This window comes from Lissotriton vulgaris, chromosome 2_1 (assembly GCF_964263255.1).
Source record: "Lissotriton vulgaris chromosome 2_1, aLisVul1.2, whole genome shotgun sequence".
Taxonomy (NCBI): domain Eukaryota; kingdom Metazoa; phylum Chordata; class Amphibia; order Caudata; family Salamandridae; genus Lissotriton; species Lissotriton vulgaris.
Genome location: NC_141687.1, coordinates 1,350,448,936 through 1,350,466,334, shown reverse-complemented (window position 1 = coordinate 1,350,466,334; position 17,399 = coordinate 1,350,448,936).

The following is a 17,399-nucleotide window of genomic DNA, read 5'->3' as shown; positions in this document are numbered from 1 at the left end:
CGGGGGCCTGACCAATTTTAAAAAGAGTGGGAGCGGCTTCTTTCCCATACTCTACTACAGCAGTTTTGCTAAGTGAGTAGTGCATGCGCTGCCACTAGGCTCGACCCAAAAATAAGAGCACATTTCCTAAAATTACAGTTGTAAAACTAAAGAATGTTTAGAGTTTGAAGAAAGCAAATATGACATCAGTTGGTATTTCATTCTCCTACGAAAGCCTGACCCTAATTATAAGCAACTAAGAAACTACTATTCTGAGAGGTGGAGTACAGAACCTCCATACCTGATACCAAGGGCAAATTTCCCAAAGCTAAAACAGGACCCTTTCTGTGGCAGGCCATACTGGCCAGATGTTCTTATATGGATTCTTCTATGGAGGGAATGTATGCACTCTCTGCCCAAGACAGTGCATAGCATCCTATACGTAGCCTTTTTACAAGAGGAACATTAAAAGATGTCCTTCGGATGCTGTCTTATGGTGGTTTTTTACAAACTGATTTTTACACCAAACCAGATTCTAGGCGCTTCTTATCAGGAAACAGAGGTAGATCACGCAATCAGTTTATAACTTTCTCAGATACTTCATCTTCGGGTGGAGAAAGTGACAATAGTGGGAACAGCGGTAATAGTGGCCAGAACAGAAACCGAAAATGGAATCGGAACCAACAACAACAGACCAATGCCCAAAATCCTTTTTTAGGGAGAGGCCAAACACGCCCGAGAGCGAAAGTTCAATGGGAGATGAGAACCAGGCGCCAACATTATCAAAATTAGTATCACCCATTTTTAACCTGTCACCAAAAATACTCACAGCCGCAGAAGAGAGTGTACTTTCGAAGGGACTCTCTTTTGTACCATCCAAACGGACTGACTTCACCCGTATGAAGACTGAGTTCATCGAGTTTTGCCGCAAATTAAGACTGGCCACCTTCTTTTCTGATAACCCAAGTACCGCCATCCCTGAAATTACGGGGCTCCGTAACAAATCAGGCTTCTGCCCTCCAGGGCATAAAATTCCCAAGGAGATACTTGTCTTTGAAAAAACTGTACTATCTGCTATATCAGCCATGGAATCACAGAAATCGTTTGTTAAGTTCAACACCTCATTAGAAGAAAAGAAAGCTCTCACAGAGTTAAGGAATGATCCCACTATCACCATAAAGCAAGCCGACAAGGGTGGAGCTATAGTGGTGTGGGATACTGCCAAATATAATGAGGAAGTTCTCAGGCAACTGAACGATCAGGAATGCTATAAGAAAATTCAGAAAGATCCCACTTCTGAATTACAGAACCATCTGTTCTCGATTATCAAGGAAGGCTATGACCAGGGCTTCGTAGGCCCCAAAGAACTAGAATTCTTGCAGAAAAAACATCCCAAGACACCCTTATTTTATATCTTGCCCAAGATACATAAGGATGCCAATAAACCCCCGGGAAGACCCATTGTAGCGGGCTGTGATTCTTTATTGGAGCCCGTCGCAAAATATGTCGATGTGTTTTTGAAAGATTTCATGAGCCTAGTAAAATCGTATCTACAAGATACGACGGACTTTATTAATAAACTTGAGCCCATAGAATTTTGTAAGGGCAGAGACATACTTGTCACACTGGACGTCAACGCCCTCTACACCCAGATACCTCAGGATGAAGCCATAGCCGTCCTGACACATTTTCTTGAGCTGAGACCACAACCAGTACAGGTTCCGACCAAATTTTTGATTGATCTGGCATCCTTTGCCTTAAAAAAGAATTATTTTTGTTTTGGGAACGAATTCTACTACCAAATAAAAGGTGTGGCCATGGGATGTCCCTTTGCCCCCGAATTGGCTATCCTTTTTATGTCCCTCTACGAAGACACCTTCATTTATAACAACAACCCTTTTAAGAATCTCATTGGAGCGTGGCTACGCTTCATTGACGATGTTTTTATGGTATGGAAGGGCACTGAGACAGAACTTGAGAGCTTTTACAACTGGCTTAACGCACGTACAACGGACATAAAATTCAGCATATCCTCGTCCAGAGAAAAAATAGCTTTTCTGGACGTGGAGGTTTTTCCCAATGAAGGTAAATTATCCACATCGCTCTTTGTGAAGCCAACAGACAGAAATAAAGCTCTCCTTTTTTCGAGCAATCACCCAAGGAGTCTACGGGAGAACCTACCCCTGGGGCAGTTCCTTAGGATTCGAAGGAACTGCGCCCGCAATGAGGATTATAAACACCATGCAAATAACCTAGTGACCAAGCTATGTGATCGTGGCTATCCCAGAAAACTGGTTTCAAATTGTATGAAACGAGCGAGGTGGACTCCGAGGGAAACCCTCTTGGAGAGACGTATGAAACCTGAACTTAAACGCCAAGTGTGTGTGACCACGTTCTGTCCCAACGCCAACCGGTTAAAGAAGGTGATAAATCAGAATTGGCACCTCGTAAAAAATCTTGAGGAATGCCTAAGGGAACCCCCCCTCTTCGCTTTTAAAAAAGATAAAAGCATTGCCAATTTTGTGGTTAGAGCAGCAACCCCCAAAAAACCCCCCCCCACTATCAGACAAATGATGGGACTAAATCCAATCACAGGGCACCACAAATGTGGTACCTGTGTTTGCTGCGAGTCCACGATAGAGGGTGATCTTTTTCAGCACAGAGGCATCTCATGGAAACACGAAACCCAAAGCAACTGCAAATCGAAATACGTAGTCTATGGGATCTTATGCCCATGTGGACTGCTGTATATCGGTAAGACCAACCAAGAGGCAAGACAAAGGATTTCCCAACACAAATCCCGATTAAAAAATCGGGTTGAAACAGCGCCATTGGTTAATCACTGGAACAGAAAGGGTCACCAAATCAAGGACCTGCAATGGACTATAATTTCCAAAGTCGAGCGCGACCCCAGAGGAGGTGACTGGGATGCCAGACTCTCCAAAAGGGAAGCACTCTTAATTGTGAAGTTCAACACGGCTGTGACTGGCCTTAATGAACTATCAGAAATATACAAGCTTTGACATTGCCTGCTTTGCCCGACATGTCCGTCCTTAACATCATTATTTTAACACTAGCACGCTGTCTATAACTGGGTTGCACTCTACCAATCCTTGCACTTCAATTCTTCCATCCTCTGCGCTCAAGCGCCAAAGAGTAGCGTCCCCTGCACACTTGCTAGCTCAGCGCCCATGCGCCCGTGAGCAGCATCCCCTCCGGACTTTGCTACATAAACGGCCTTCCCCCTGGAAACGCTATCCACTGCGCATGCGCGACGGATCAGCGCTCCAGAGACGCCGACCGACACGAGGATCTTCTTCTCCCCAGGTTTGCGCAATCCTTCTCCCCCGCTTTGAGGAGTAGCTTCTTGCTTGCCACATTCCCGTGGACGAGCACCCCGAGTGATACTTTTCCAACTCTTTTACAGGAGGCCTTTTCAAAAATCTTCCAGCACCCGCCCTAATTCAAGTGGGACGCAGGGCTGTTTGAGTACCAAGCTCCTCCGACAGAGGTAGGAGCTACCAATCCCCCTAGACGGGCTTTCTAATCCTCAAAGGTGGTGTCCAAACCCTCATGTTCCGCACTCTTTTCCCCCCAGGCTATCACACCCCGTTGGGTCCCTCATCCTTGAGAATACCCACCCGGTCCGTTTGAATAAATAAGGTAAGATCCAGCCCTTTTGAGAGCATATGTTTAGACTCTTGTTTTGCAGCCAGGCTTAACCGCCACCCTTCACCCTTCACCCCCCAGTGCTACTTCGTCACCCCCTGTGAGCGCGACCGCCTGCACCCCAGTTCTCCTTACCTGTGAAGTGGCCTTGCAGACCAGTAGGGTAAGCTGAGTGAGATAACGATGTTTTATTGCTTATAATCTTTCGACAGTGGTCTTGACATTAAAGATATCCCAATTTCTTCCTTTCTAGATAAACTTCCCCGGCCCTGATGAGAGTCCCCTCATTGTATAGGACTCGAAACGCGTAGGCCCCTTGCAGAGTGCTGCTCCCCCCTAAAACTAATAATTCAAATAACTGTGAATTCTGATACCCTGTACATGTGTATATACAATGTGTGACATCATCTAAGTGGTTGATGACTAATCTTTAATTTTTGTATATATGTATAGATTTATGGTATATCACAGATGAACATTGTATGAGCAGCCTTTGTTGTCTTTGTTTTTCTCTTTTCCCAATCTTTGTGCTGTTATCCCCCCTTTTTTTGTGATCATTTTGAAATTGTATGTATATATGGATGCCTGATTTTGTTTGCTTGTGATACGGATGACTAGGTGAATGAGTACTGTATATATAATGGTGTAGTGTTGTACAAAATGTACTAAATTGTTAAAAATTGTCCTTGTGAAAAGAATTGAATAAATTGCTATTAACTAGCAACAGCGTAGGTTGGAATCTATTTTTCTAACTTATCAACAAAACTTTCAGGTCAAATCAATATTCCAGTTTTGGCACTTCTTTTTGTTTATCATGTCTTATGGTGAGAACAACAGCAGTTTATCATAATGGACTTTCAGTAAGATGCTGTTTGTGAGAAGGTTACAAGGCTGGCTCCACTGAATACCTCTCTGGTACAGAATTCAGTGACAAAGAATTTCAACTATACATGGATTTATTGTGAAATGAGATAATAAGTATTCTTTAATTATTTTTCCTAGTAGATTGCATTTTTATGAATGAAGACAAAAATGACTATGGGCAAAATTAATGGAAATAACTTGGAAAGTGGAGAGCAATGACTACATCAAGATTGCCTTCCTAAAAATAACTCCTTTTTCAGCCCCCCAGTTCCCAATAAGTTATGTGTCATTGACTTATTATTCCAAATTAATAGCATCTCTCTAATGCAAGCGTTGACAACTTCAGTTGCCTTCATTGTTTAGTATAGCGTTAAAAAGAAAGGTTAATATCAGAGCTATTTATGGTTAGTAATTCAGATAAGAAGATCAACAGACTTTTAGATACACTCTCCCTCTTCAGTGGCAAAAATAAACTTAGTGCCATACGTACGAATACATTTACTCATAGGCACAGAATGGGTAAAAACCTTGGATATATCTGGCCCTTAGTGTTACAACCAAGCAAGAAAATATGAAGAAACGTAAAACATTGAACCTATTTACATGGACAGTACTAATGAATATTGACCCCTAGAATATGGTGGTTCAAGAATATCGATGACATAATATCAATGACAAAATAGTGAAAAGTAAATGCATGTGAGAAGCAAGGGTTTACTGTTCCCAACTCCACATCTACTAACCTTGCAGATATATGTACCACATAGGTAGATATAAGTGGAGTTAGGTATACAAAATCTAGACTAACTTGCCTGTCTGTATTTCTTTTCAATATGTTGTCCTCAATAATGTGTCTCATCGATATTCCAGGGTCGATATTAAGGGTGCACACCATTAACATGAACAAGTTATGTTACAACATCTCAAAAATATTCTATTTCTTTGGGACTCAATGTATAAATGATCCCAATAATTTTCATAGATGATAAACAATATGTCTTACAATTCGGTGTTGGTGCTAAATGTTCAACAGATTCCATTCCCTGTCAGTAGAAACTGCACTCAGGGGTAATACACAAGCCCCTGTTGAGCCTTGAGCCGATTGAGGACCCCTCTCAAGGCTTGAGGGACCCCTGAAAGAGTTGGGGCCCTCTTCTACTGTAGAAGAGGGCCCCAACTCTTTCAGGGGTCTCTCAAGCCTTGAGAGGGGTCCCCAATCAGCTCAAGGCTCAAGGCCAATGAATAGCTGTGAGATATGGGAGACTCCGGGGGCTCTCTGTACAGTCTGCAGAAGGGCCCCGTTATTTTTCGTCATGCCACTCACTACGCTGCTGTGCAAGTAATCTGAAATGGAAAAACCTGGTGAATTCAGAACTCACAGAATTTGGGAGCTCAGAGGTCACATCCTTTCAACATACAGATACTCATTCCAAAGGCAGGCAGCAGACGCCCCTCATGGTAACCCGAGTAAAGGGTATACTAGGGAAAAGTCCCATGCAGTCGCACAGAACACAGATACAATTCATGGTGTGGAATTTTTACATGGCCTCCCTCATTTTATCAGTGTGTTTAAGTGTAAGGATAGAGGCACCTGGAGTCTCAGCAGATCCCTTTTTTAGGAACAAATGTTTTGCGGGGTGACAAGAGTGTTCTCACTGTAAAAGCAAATACGTGTTTAATTAATTGTTGAACATTGTTGACAATAACCAAAGATCTAGTACATCCCCCCCTCTGACCCTATTGATTTGTTTTGCTGGTTCAAAACAAGGTTCCAGACAAGGGTCGGATAAGTATAAGACTACTGCAATTTAGATACTGCACACTTTGGTCTACTTACTACCTGTCACAATCACAAAGAGGTCGTCATGCTAGGTGTACAGAGAGACCCCAGGTCCTGGTGAAATGACACTGAACATAAGTCTAAGCAGACATGATATATGTAGATGTTGATACACAGAAAGGGTTGTAACTCGCCTTTCCTTTCTTTTTATGGTTGTCATTGGGTAACAAGGAAAAGAGAGCTGTTAGATCAATTTTAGACAATTTAATACATAAGGTAGTCACGCAGAACTAGGAGATCCTGTAAATGATTTACAAAGACAGTGAGTGTTGACTGGGGACAGCAGAAAAATGCCACAAGGTCCCCGCACTTTAAAAGCTCCACACTAAGGACCCTATTCACAGAAGTAAATTGACATGTGTAGATCTACTCGCGTGTCAATTTACTCTTACACCAACTGTACTACTTCCACTATTCACCATTTCTGAGTGCAAAGTTTCTCCTAGGTGTAGACTTACAAGGCTCCAACCCCTCATTTTAGGGTGTGGAGACTGCATGAAAGTAATTTATGGCCATAAAGTTACTTCAAATAACTTTACAATGGTATTTAATGTTTTGTACACTTGGTGGAGGCCACTGGGGCAGGGACTTCTGCAACCGGGCTGGAGATCTCTGCAACTGGGGAGGAGACCTTCACACGTGAGACGGAGACTTCAAATTGGAAGGTAATAGGAGAAAGAGGTGAAATAAATCACATGCACCTGATGCACATTTATTTCCAATAAAACAACTACTGCCCACCCCATAGGCTTTGTTTTTGACTTCTATACCTTTTGAGCAGCCATCATATTTTTCTACAATAATGCAGACCGCTAGGTTGAAAGAGAAAAAAACTTCACTGCGGAGGAAACATCCTTTGTAGTTAAAGTTGTGGTAAAGCACTACAAACAAATACACAAGCTGCCCCAATTAAACCTCAGTGGAAGGCAGCATTATGGTAAGAGTTGATAGTCTGGTAATGCATTGGGGAGGAGGCACCCACTGTGGGGATATTAAAAATAAGTGGAAAGATGAGAGGAGATGGGTATAAGAGATGTTTTCCAGGATTCAGCTGTCACAAGCTCTTCCTGGCATCTGGATCTTGTCTACATTTCACCTTCCTCAAGAAGGCGTTTTAAAAAGCCACGCTTTTGAGAAGATTGGATGCTTCAGCTGGGGCAGGAGTAATTGCAAGTGCAGCAGGGCAACAAGAAGGGCAGGTCTGCCAACGCAACGTAACTACAAGTACAAGTATGTCCTTGTGCTACCAATGTTACTAGCACACTATATGGGACTTACTATCATTTAGTTTGTTAAATCTTAACATGACATATTACAATGTGTTTTGCAATGACTTATATTTGTAGCCAAATCTGACTTTGACAATACATTGTTAAACAATTACATACTTTTAGGTCTTGCCTGCTTTGCTCTGGCTTGTGTGGGATATTGTATACAACAACAGGCTTGGAGTCCGCCCATTGTTTACCATTTGTTGGCTTTATTGTCAATCCCTTTTGCTGCCTTTTAATTGGCCTCCGCATGCTGGCTTTACTTCCTCTTCTTTTGGCTGGAATATTGCCCAAGTATTGATTGCTGTCCTTCTGCTGATCGGGCTCTGATTGCGGTACTACTTTCATTTTTCTTCCTCCCTGTCAACCTTGTTGAACCTCTTGCCATTTGTAGATACATTTTACAAGGCCAAACGCACTTTAAAGAAGTTCTTTTCTCCTTTTAAATTGATTTTTATTGTTACAACAGCTATTATCTGCATTTATAGATTTTTAGAGACAGCAGATGTTATCTGCTTCCAAATGTATTTCCACTAAGACATTGACATGGGAGCAATTACATTCTTTATGTGATCAGATTTTTTTGTCGAATGCCATTGGCAAAGCCAGTAGGCCTTTCAGACTAGTGGCTCTGTTATTGTCTTTTGTTCATTCTGTACCGTATAGGCATTGCCAACTTTCGCAATGATTTGTAGCCATGTTGTATAGCAGTGCTGCTGCTGTGCAGCGTGGCTAAACTGAACAATAAATAGGACTATGATGCATCCACCACTAATGCACTTAAACAAAAATGCATTAGACCCGGCTGCATTATAGGGCTTTATAAAATCAGTTTTAGCCATACTGCAAAGCATCCATGCTGCTGTTCAGCATGGCTGCAAATCATTGCCAAAGCCAATAGCTCTCATAGGCAAAACCTATTGGCTTTGTCAATGCTTGTTTTATGTTTAAGTGCCTATGTTGTTGTTCAACTACTACCTGCCACAACATCTACTTCTACTCTTAGCACTGCACAAAACTCAAATTGAGACCACAGAGCACACAGATGCTAGAGCCTGATAAGTGAAATGTTTATTTTTCTGGCTTTAGCTATAATCACTTCTCTTTATTTGTATCTGAAAAGGTAGCTGTATATATATATATATATATATATATATATATATATATATGTTGTAACACATCCCTGTTTGCACCTTGGTCAATATGTAATAGAATTGTTCAGTAAGTTATATTTTGTCTTATAAAATTGCCCTTGGACTTGGCATTGTAAGGGGAGCACTGTACGATATCAGTTAGGCCTTGTCTTATCCCGCAGAACGGGTATCTTTGGGGGTCTCAAACTTTGTATTTAGATTTAAATCTTTTTATTGATACAAGCAATATTGCAATAAACATTACAGTGCTATCTGTTTAAAATTGTATGTGTTAGCCAAACAATCAAACGTTGTATTTAAACCATCAAAATATCATCTTCAAGTATGGCTGACTTTTTATGTCTCTCTCTATCTCTCCTTTCAGGTTCTGTCATACAAGAGCCTCTGGTATCCACCTTGCAAACATCAAGACCAATAACATCAGTGGCATCATCACAGAAGCAATTAGGCCCTCTACCATATGTGGTCAGGTACATCTGGGAAACTCTGATCTTAACATGTACGTCTCATCATTAGTCCTTTCAATAAGTTTTTGTTGCATATTGTTTTATTTATATCAAAGGTTTAATCACTTGGCTGCCAAGCCTTTTCCTTTAGATTGCAAAGCCTTTTTTTGGTACTTGGAATACTTCCTGCTTATCCCTTCAAAACCTTTTAGCACATAAGGTATCCACACCAAATTTGTGTCATTTTTCCAACATCCTGAGAATTTTAAAGGTATTCAGGGTTTGTCAATTCCTCCAGAGGGGACCAAAATATTGGGCAAAATGTAGCTAAATGTTGTTTTGTTTTGGGAAAACTTTGCAAAAAGTGCTCTACAAAGAAAGTGCCTTTATTTTGTTAAAATTGGCATCAACAAAAGGGCTGCTGTGCTGAAACCACCACCCTCCCAACTTTCAGGAACTCACAGAGCTATATCAAAAAATTAATTTTGTTTACTATAGTTTTGGAAATGTCCTAAATGGTAATCTATTCTGCCTAACTTTTGTACTTTCAATCTACTTCCACTTTGTGATGGAAACAGGTGTAAAACCCATGGGTGATGGCGGAAAACTATATATTTTAGTAAAGTGGACTCAGCAAGCGGTCATTTGTCATATCTCTCATGCTTTTCCTATAGAAATTAACTGTTGAAACAAAGACAATATTGAAGATGAGAAGGTAAAAACAGCCTTTTGTGATGTTTTAATCTGTAACTTCTTGGCATGAAGGCGTTTTAACAAAGCAATATAGTGTTAGTCCACTAGATTATTGTGGTCGCGGGTATATATAGGGTTTGTAGGTTGTCTAAAAGCCCATGGTACCCAGAGCCAACAACTAAGCTGCACCTTTCAATTATGCTTCACCGTGCACCGAGTATAGAGAAATTAATATGGCAAGATATAAAGTGTGAAAAATGGGTATGAATGAAACCTATGTTATGTTGGATTGTAATGATATGCAGATTTGTAGAGCAAACTATGACCCAGGAGTGTATCCTAGCACTGAACAGGTGAGAGCCTAGACATATATAGATTCTTGTGGAACTTTTTCGGGAAAAAACAAGTCTCCAGCTTCTGAAGGAATTAAAGCAGTGAGGGGGAGGCTCCTATGTTTAGTGGCAGGTCGTTCCATACTTTAGGAGCGATATAGGATAAGGCTCGAGCACCAGATCTGATTTTCTGTATGGGTTGGATGGGTGCAAGTAGGAGTCGAGATGAGTGATGGTGTCTGGAAGGTTTGTGAAAGCAGATACGATAGTTAAGGAAGGCAAGGCCAGTATTGTGTAGTTAGTGTCAAAAGAGAGGAGTCTTGGGCTATTACTGCTCAAGCCGGAGCAGAAGGTCCACACACGACGTGCCCAAATTACACGAAATGCAAAGGTTGTCGCGTTGTTCCTAATAACAGAGAAATGTGTTAGAACAGTCTGTAATGCAAGCGGATTAGAACAGGGTAACCGGGTGGTCACCCTGGGAATCCATTTTGTTGGATTTAATGCCCTCACACACCCTTTCAGGTGTCATGCTTCATCATTTGGGCCTGCTCCTCGTTGGGTCGGCGGTGCAATACCCAACGGGCAACACCTCATAGAGGGGCTCTTTGGCGGAGATCTTTTTCCAACTGCCGTATAGATGAAGTGCGGGTATGGGGCCAGGATTCAGGGTAGACGTGACTATGTGAAGTAAAATAAAGCTAGTGGTACCAGAGACAATTTTATTCAGGAGGGCCACTGCTTTCGTTAAAAACGGTATCCTAGAGGAGAGTAGTGGAAAGTGATGTTTCCCACTCTCTTCTGGAGTGTGTTAAAGTCCGGTCAACATGTTTCTCGCTGCTCTAAAATTTACTGAGCGATTCTTCAGGACCAGGGGGACTAGTTAGAAAGTGTCTAAAGGTATATGTAACTGTCTACACTATTGCCACTTGGTATGATGTATGTATGCTCATTTGGCTACCATCCTAGTGGGTGAACGGGTGAATATTACCCTTCTTCAGGTTGCGATTGTTAATACCTAAAGTTAAAAACAATCAGACAACAACAGTGTCCAGCGGGTAAAGCTTCAGGAGATCTTCCACCACAATGTTGGTGAGAGCCTGAGCTTCGTTTATCTGCACCTACCCATCGCCGCTGGAACCGGGTGGAGCTTCCAGTATTGTGTAGTGCCTTTAATGTGTGGGTAAGGAGTTTAAATTGTGTTCGTTTGTGTATGAGTAGCCAGTTGAGCTCCTTCAGGTATGGTGTTGTAAGAAATAGGGTTATTGGTTGAAGGGGTGAGGGGTAGATGTCCCACTCAGTCAATAACCACAATCCTTTTCAGGGCAGACTACAAAAGACCCTAAATGAACCTGTGCTTTACCCTCTACTAGTGTGGCATAAAGCAGTGAGGCAATATGTAAAGTATTTATGCAGCACACAAACAGTAATGAAGTGAAAACACAACACAAGAAAAATCCCAAACCAATTTTGAACAAGAGAGTAAATTGTAATGAAATAAATTATACCAGAATGACAAAAATCCACTCAGTAGTACTGGATATATTAAGTTGTAATGTTTTAAGTGAAAATAACGCCTAAAAGCAAAAACTGTCACTTGCGGTTATCTGGTTGCACAAGACTGAAGGAAAGTCACAAGCTCAGGCTGACCCCAGTGGAGTGTGGGTCAGAAACAGGGACCAGGTTAGTCCTGCTAATGAGTTACCTTCCAAGTCCGGCACAAAGAGTTCCTGTTGGTGGTAGAAGAGGCTGTTAGGAGCAGGTACAGCTTCTCAGATGGTTGTTGCTTTAGCGCAAAGAGGCTGTGTGTATGGAATCTGTGGGAAGTCACAAAGGTCCTACCACCAAGTGTTCCCCATATCTCCTAATAAAAATGGTACCTCACTTGTGGGAAGGCCTAGGCCCCCATACAGGGCAGGGTCCAAAAGGCAACATGGACAGACAATATTTATTTTTCCACTCCAACCCGACCCTTTTTTGTAATTTGCGTAGCTGTAGATAGTCAAGACACCCAGAGAAAGGGAACAGACCCACACATTTCTGAAACCTAGACACCCAGATATCACTAGGTTTTCAAATTTAGAAGCCTTGCAAACTTCAACCTTTGGTTAAAAACTTCACATTTCCTTGTCGGAAAGTTCTGAAATTTATGAAAAGTCACAAAGTACCTACCACCCAATATTCCCCCACATCTCTCGATAAAAATAATACCTCACTTGTGTGGGATTGGCCCCATACAGGAAAGGGCCCAAAACGCAACAGTGACAGATCTAATGTTTCACTCAAAACTGACCCTTTTTTATTTGCACTTTCTTTAGCTATAGATTTTGGGCCCTAGATCAGCCAAAACACAAGGAAACTTACCAAACTAGACAGCAGGAGGAGTCCAGGGTAGCATGACTTGTGTGGCACACACCAGGTTTTCCTACCCAGAAGCCCTTGCAAACCTAACACTTTGGCTAAAAACTCATATTTTCCTTACATTTCTGTGCCAGAAAGCTCTGGAATATGTGACGAGCCACAAATCTACTACTAACTAGCATTCCTCCACATCTCATGATAAATATGGCACTTCACTTGTGTGGGTGGGCCTAGGGCCTATGACAGAAAAGGGCCCATAATACAATGTGGAGAAATCAACATTTCCTGTAAAAACATTACCTGATTTGGAAATAGGATTATCTGCGGTATTTGCACCCGGGGTCGGCAGCCACCCATGGAAACCTACCAAAGCCAGACATGTCTGAAAAATAGACACTCAGGGGAGTCCAGGGTGGTGCGGCTCATGTGGACCCCACGAAGTTTCCTTATCCACAATGCCCTGCAAACCTCAAACTTTTCCGAAAATCACACATTTTCCTTCCATGTATTTGACGTTTTTTTCCTTAAACCACAGGGATCTACAAAATTACTACCAGACAGCCTTCCCCTATCTATCCTGATAAAAAAGCAACCCCACTTGTGTGGCTGGACCTAGTGCCCGCCACAGGCATGCATCAAACCAGGGTCAATGGAGGCACCTTCCATATTGGGGTCAGCTCCTGCTGGGGAGGAGGGGGAAAGAAAGACAGTTGGGCTTACTTTGGGGGTTGGGGGCTCTTGCCAATGTCTGGGTGGTCCACCCCATTCCCTGCAGCAATAAACAAAATCCCTAGTGTCTAGTGGCATTCTGCCCAACTGAGTGGCAGACAGACTAATGGGTCATTTTGGGCCTTGTCCTGATTTCTGGCCACTCCATTCCCTCCAGCAATAAACACAACTTCTTGGTGTCTAGTGGGCTTTCTGTCCCCCCCTGGGTATGGGCCAGTTTGGAGGTAAAGACCTCTTATGTGATCCCTGGATGGTACAAAGACATGTGGAGTCATTGTGGGGGGGGGGGGCTCAAGCCCGATGTCTCTGCTCCCACAGCATTCCCTGCAGGTTGCAGAAAGATTGATAGGTCAATTTAGAGGTGGGGGCTTGGCCCGATGTCTGGGCAGGCCACCCTATTTTGCAATAAACAAACATACCTTGTGTCTAGTGTGCTTTCTGCCCCCTTGTGGGTCAGATTGAAGGTAAAGACCTCGTATTTGCCCTGCTGAGTAGCAGAAAGACTGATGGGGCTTATTTATAGGAGGGGTACTTGGCCCGATTTTGGATGGGCCACGCCCTTCCCTGCAGCAATAAACAAAACTCCCAGTGGGCTTTCTGCACCCTCGGGGGGCAGACTGGTGGTAAACACCTCCTATTTAATCCCTTTGATTGCAGAAAGACTGTTGGGGTCATTTTGGGGGTGGGGGGTCAGTTCGGTGTATGGGCGGGCCACCCCTGCAGCAATAAACTAAAATCCCTGATGTCTAGTGGGCTTACTGCCAACTTCTCCACTGGGGCATATTGGATGTTGAGACCTCGTATTCGCCCCAAGGGTGGCACAAAACTGCTGGAGTCATTTTGAGGGTGGGGGCCAGGACGATGTCTGGGCAGGTCACTCCCACACCCGCAGTAATACGAAAAAAATCTCCCTGGTGTCTAGTGGGCTTTCTGCCCCTCCCCCAGCAGCAGATTGGAGGTAAAGATCGTCTATTTGCTCCCCATAGGCGACAGAAAGGCTAATGGGTTCATTGAGAGAATGGGGCCTCTTGGTGGGCTGCCCCACCCCTTTACTCATAAAAAGTTACTTGGCGTCTTGTGTGTTTTTGCTGCCTGCGGGGGGGGGGGATAGGAGATTGGTGGTAAAGACATCCTATCTGCCCTTTGGGTAACAGAAAGACTGTTTGCGTATTTGTTGGAGTGGGGGCTCGCCCAATGACTGGGAAGCCCACCCAAACTTCTTTTTACAATGCGAAAAAAATCTCAGGTGTCTAATGGGATTTCTGCCCCACCTGGAGAGGCAGATTCAAGGTAGAAACCTCCTTTCTACCTCCTAGGAGCAGGGCAGAAAGACTACATATTTGGTAGGATGGACGTTTGGACCGATGCCTGGGGGGCTCATGAAAGGTTAAAGAGGGCTGTGGAGAGGGCAGAGCACTAGCCCATTGCAGGGGGCGCTCACCCCTTTAAAACTACTCCCCTTGCCTATTGGGTGGATCGATACCTGGGAATCACTCTCCTGCTACGAACCCCAAGCATAGATCCACTAGGCAGGGTTACCATTGACTGCCTCCCCCATTCAAATCGGTGCTTGGGGCTGAGAAAGGTCCCAGGGCACCGATGCAGTGAAAGTAAAAGGAGCCCATCGGCTCATTTCACTTTTATTGTAGTGGCATCAGGGTGCCAAGGAGCCTGAGCTCAAAATAGAAAATCTGGACAGCCATAAAATCATTGGGGTTATTTTAATATAATCTTCCATATAACTATGGCATAGTTCGTCATGAAGCAAAAAGTGAGGGCTGCTGGTTGAGGAGTCCTAGACATTAAGACAGCATCATCCGTGTATAATAAAGCCGTCACAGAGTTGGAATGTACCAAGTGAAATTAAAAAAGCATTTAAGTCATTTATGTACAAATAAAACAAAATGAATGCAATGACACATCATTGTCATATCCCCAGTTCTAGTGCAAACTGATTTGCACATTCCCTTCCTGCACCATATCTCATTGGTAACAAGCCGCTAGTAGGTATGGAGCGAAGATAGTCTTCCAAGGAGTTATCCATGTCTGTGCTAGTTAAGTTTCTCTGGACCTTTGACAGATTTACTTTGCCAAAGGCACTGCTGAGGTCCATGAAGTGTAGGTACAGGAAGCCCTTTTAGGTCACCGTGTATTTACGTACTAAAAGGTGGAGATTTAGACATTGTTTCATTATGCCTAGCTCTTCTGTAAACGCCCAATGGACCCCTAATCAGATATTATATTCTTCTGCCCAGGCCACTATTCTATGTAAGGCTACTTGACCAACCACTTTAATGATTGAGTCAGCAGGGAAATGGGTCCAAAGACCATAAAAGAAATTTAAAAACATGTTCCAACATACAATATGCAGAAGATTAAGCACTGGTAACCTATAGAATTATGTGATTTAGCATTGTTTTAACACAAAAGGAAAATAAATTAAGTCGCTTAAAGCACCACTAATAACAAATACCTCTTCAGGCCTGCCATATCGCCGGGCATTACAGTCTCCTTTATTCCATTAGCAAAATTTAAGCATACATGTTCATAGCAGCACAGGTCTTATCTGCTGCCTTTTTTTAAATACAGGGACTATAATTGCAGAAGGCCATGCAAACTACAGGTTGGTGGGGCAGTCTAAGTTTAGGATGCTAGTAATAACCAGGGCCAAAAAACATTGTTTGTTTTATAGCGGTCCACAGGGACCTTGTCATGTCCTGAGGCCGTTTTGGAGGGCCTTTGGAAGCTGTCAGTAATCACCTGCTGTAACTCGAATCTAATAGCAAGAGGATTGATGGGCTGGATTTCCTCCGATTGCGGCTCATTGGGTGACCCGAGATGGTAACTGGGCTTACGGTGTTCCACCCACTGCTCAGCTTTTATATTTGTGCCTAAATCTGCTGAATAACCCCTAGTGTATTTATCTGAATTAACTGTTCTCCAAAAAGTGCTGGTGCCTTTAAGAGTACTATCAGCCATCACATTTTCTTAGGTCTCTTCCCTTATGGCTAATTTTCTCTTTCTCATGGCAAGTTCATACTCAAACCTGCATCTAATAATATCATCTTGATTTCTAGGATTCATGCTTAGTGTCCTAAGCAGACTTCTGTTGACTTCCCTACAATTCCAATAAAACCAGCTTAGATTTAATATTCCTGACAGATGTCAGAAGAGCATTCCTTATATAGTTACCCAGGCTGACAAAGGCATCAATAACCCCTAGTGGGATGGGTATGCCTAAATGTGGGTCCTGTGCTCTCCATGCCACTGGAATCAAGCTATCCTGGCTGATGAGGGCTGAAAGCCCGAAACTCGTCCGAGGGTGCTTGTTTAAAGTCCAAAGAGGACCTGGCCTGACAGTTCGGGATGGACTGTTCCCATTGGGCGCAGGATCAAGACTGATTTGCATATGGCTGGGTCCAAACTGGAATGGCATGTGAGCAAAAAAACGATGGATTTAGGCCCAGATCTCTGTACTGGGGGGAATGTATGACATTGTTCTGCATTCTGTCCATCAATTGTTCTTTTTGGACCAATAACCAATGCAACAGTGCTGTTGTCATTGAGCAAACATGCATTTACCATGGCTAGATTAGCTTTAATCATGTTAATGAAAAGTGTGGAAATGTCTGCAGTCTTCTATCGGAGCATCAACCGCTATCCCACACTCCCAAGTCAGTAAAACCATTCTTGGGAGACCTCTTGACGTTCCCTGGTATACCAAGGGCCAGTTCATTGAGGTTATGATCACTATTTCCAGCTTGCCTAATTATCACAGACTGGACATGAATGTGCAGGCGCTACAAGACATAGATAAAATCAATGACTGTCCAATGGCTACATCCAAAGTTGCACTTTGGCTCACTGTCTCCCCAAGTATTTCAGATATACTGCACAAATCAATCAACTACTAACTTATCATAATCGAACCGGTGTCTATATAGTGAGACCACCCTACAGACCGTTGCAAGATGACTAAGCTCTGTGGGTTATGCCTTAAATGGAACAGAAAGGGATGACACAGTGCCTTTTTTAGCATTAAAACAGGCCCCTAAAATAAC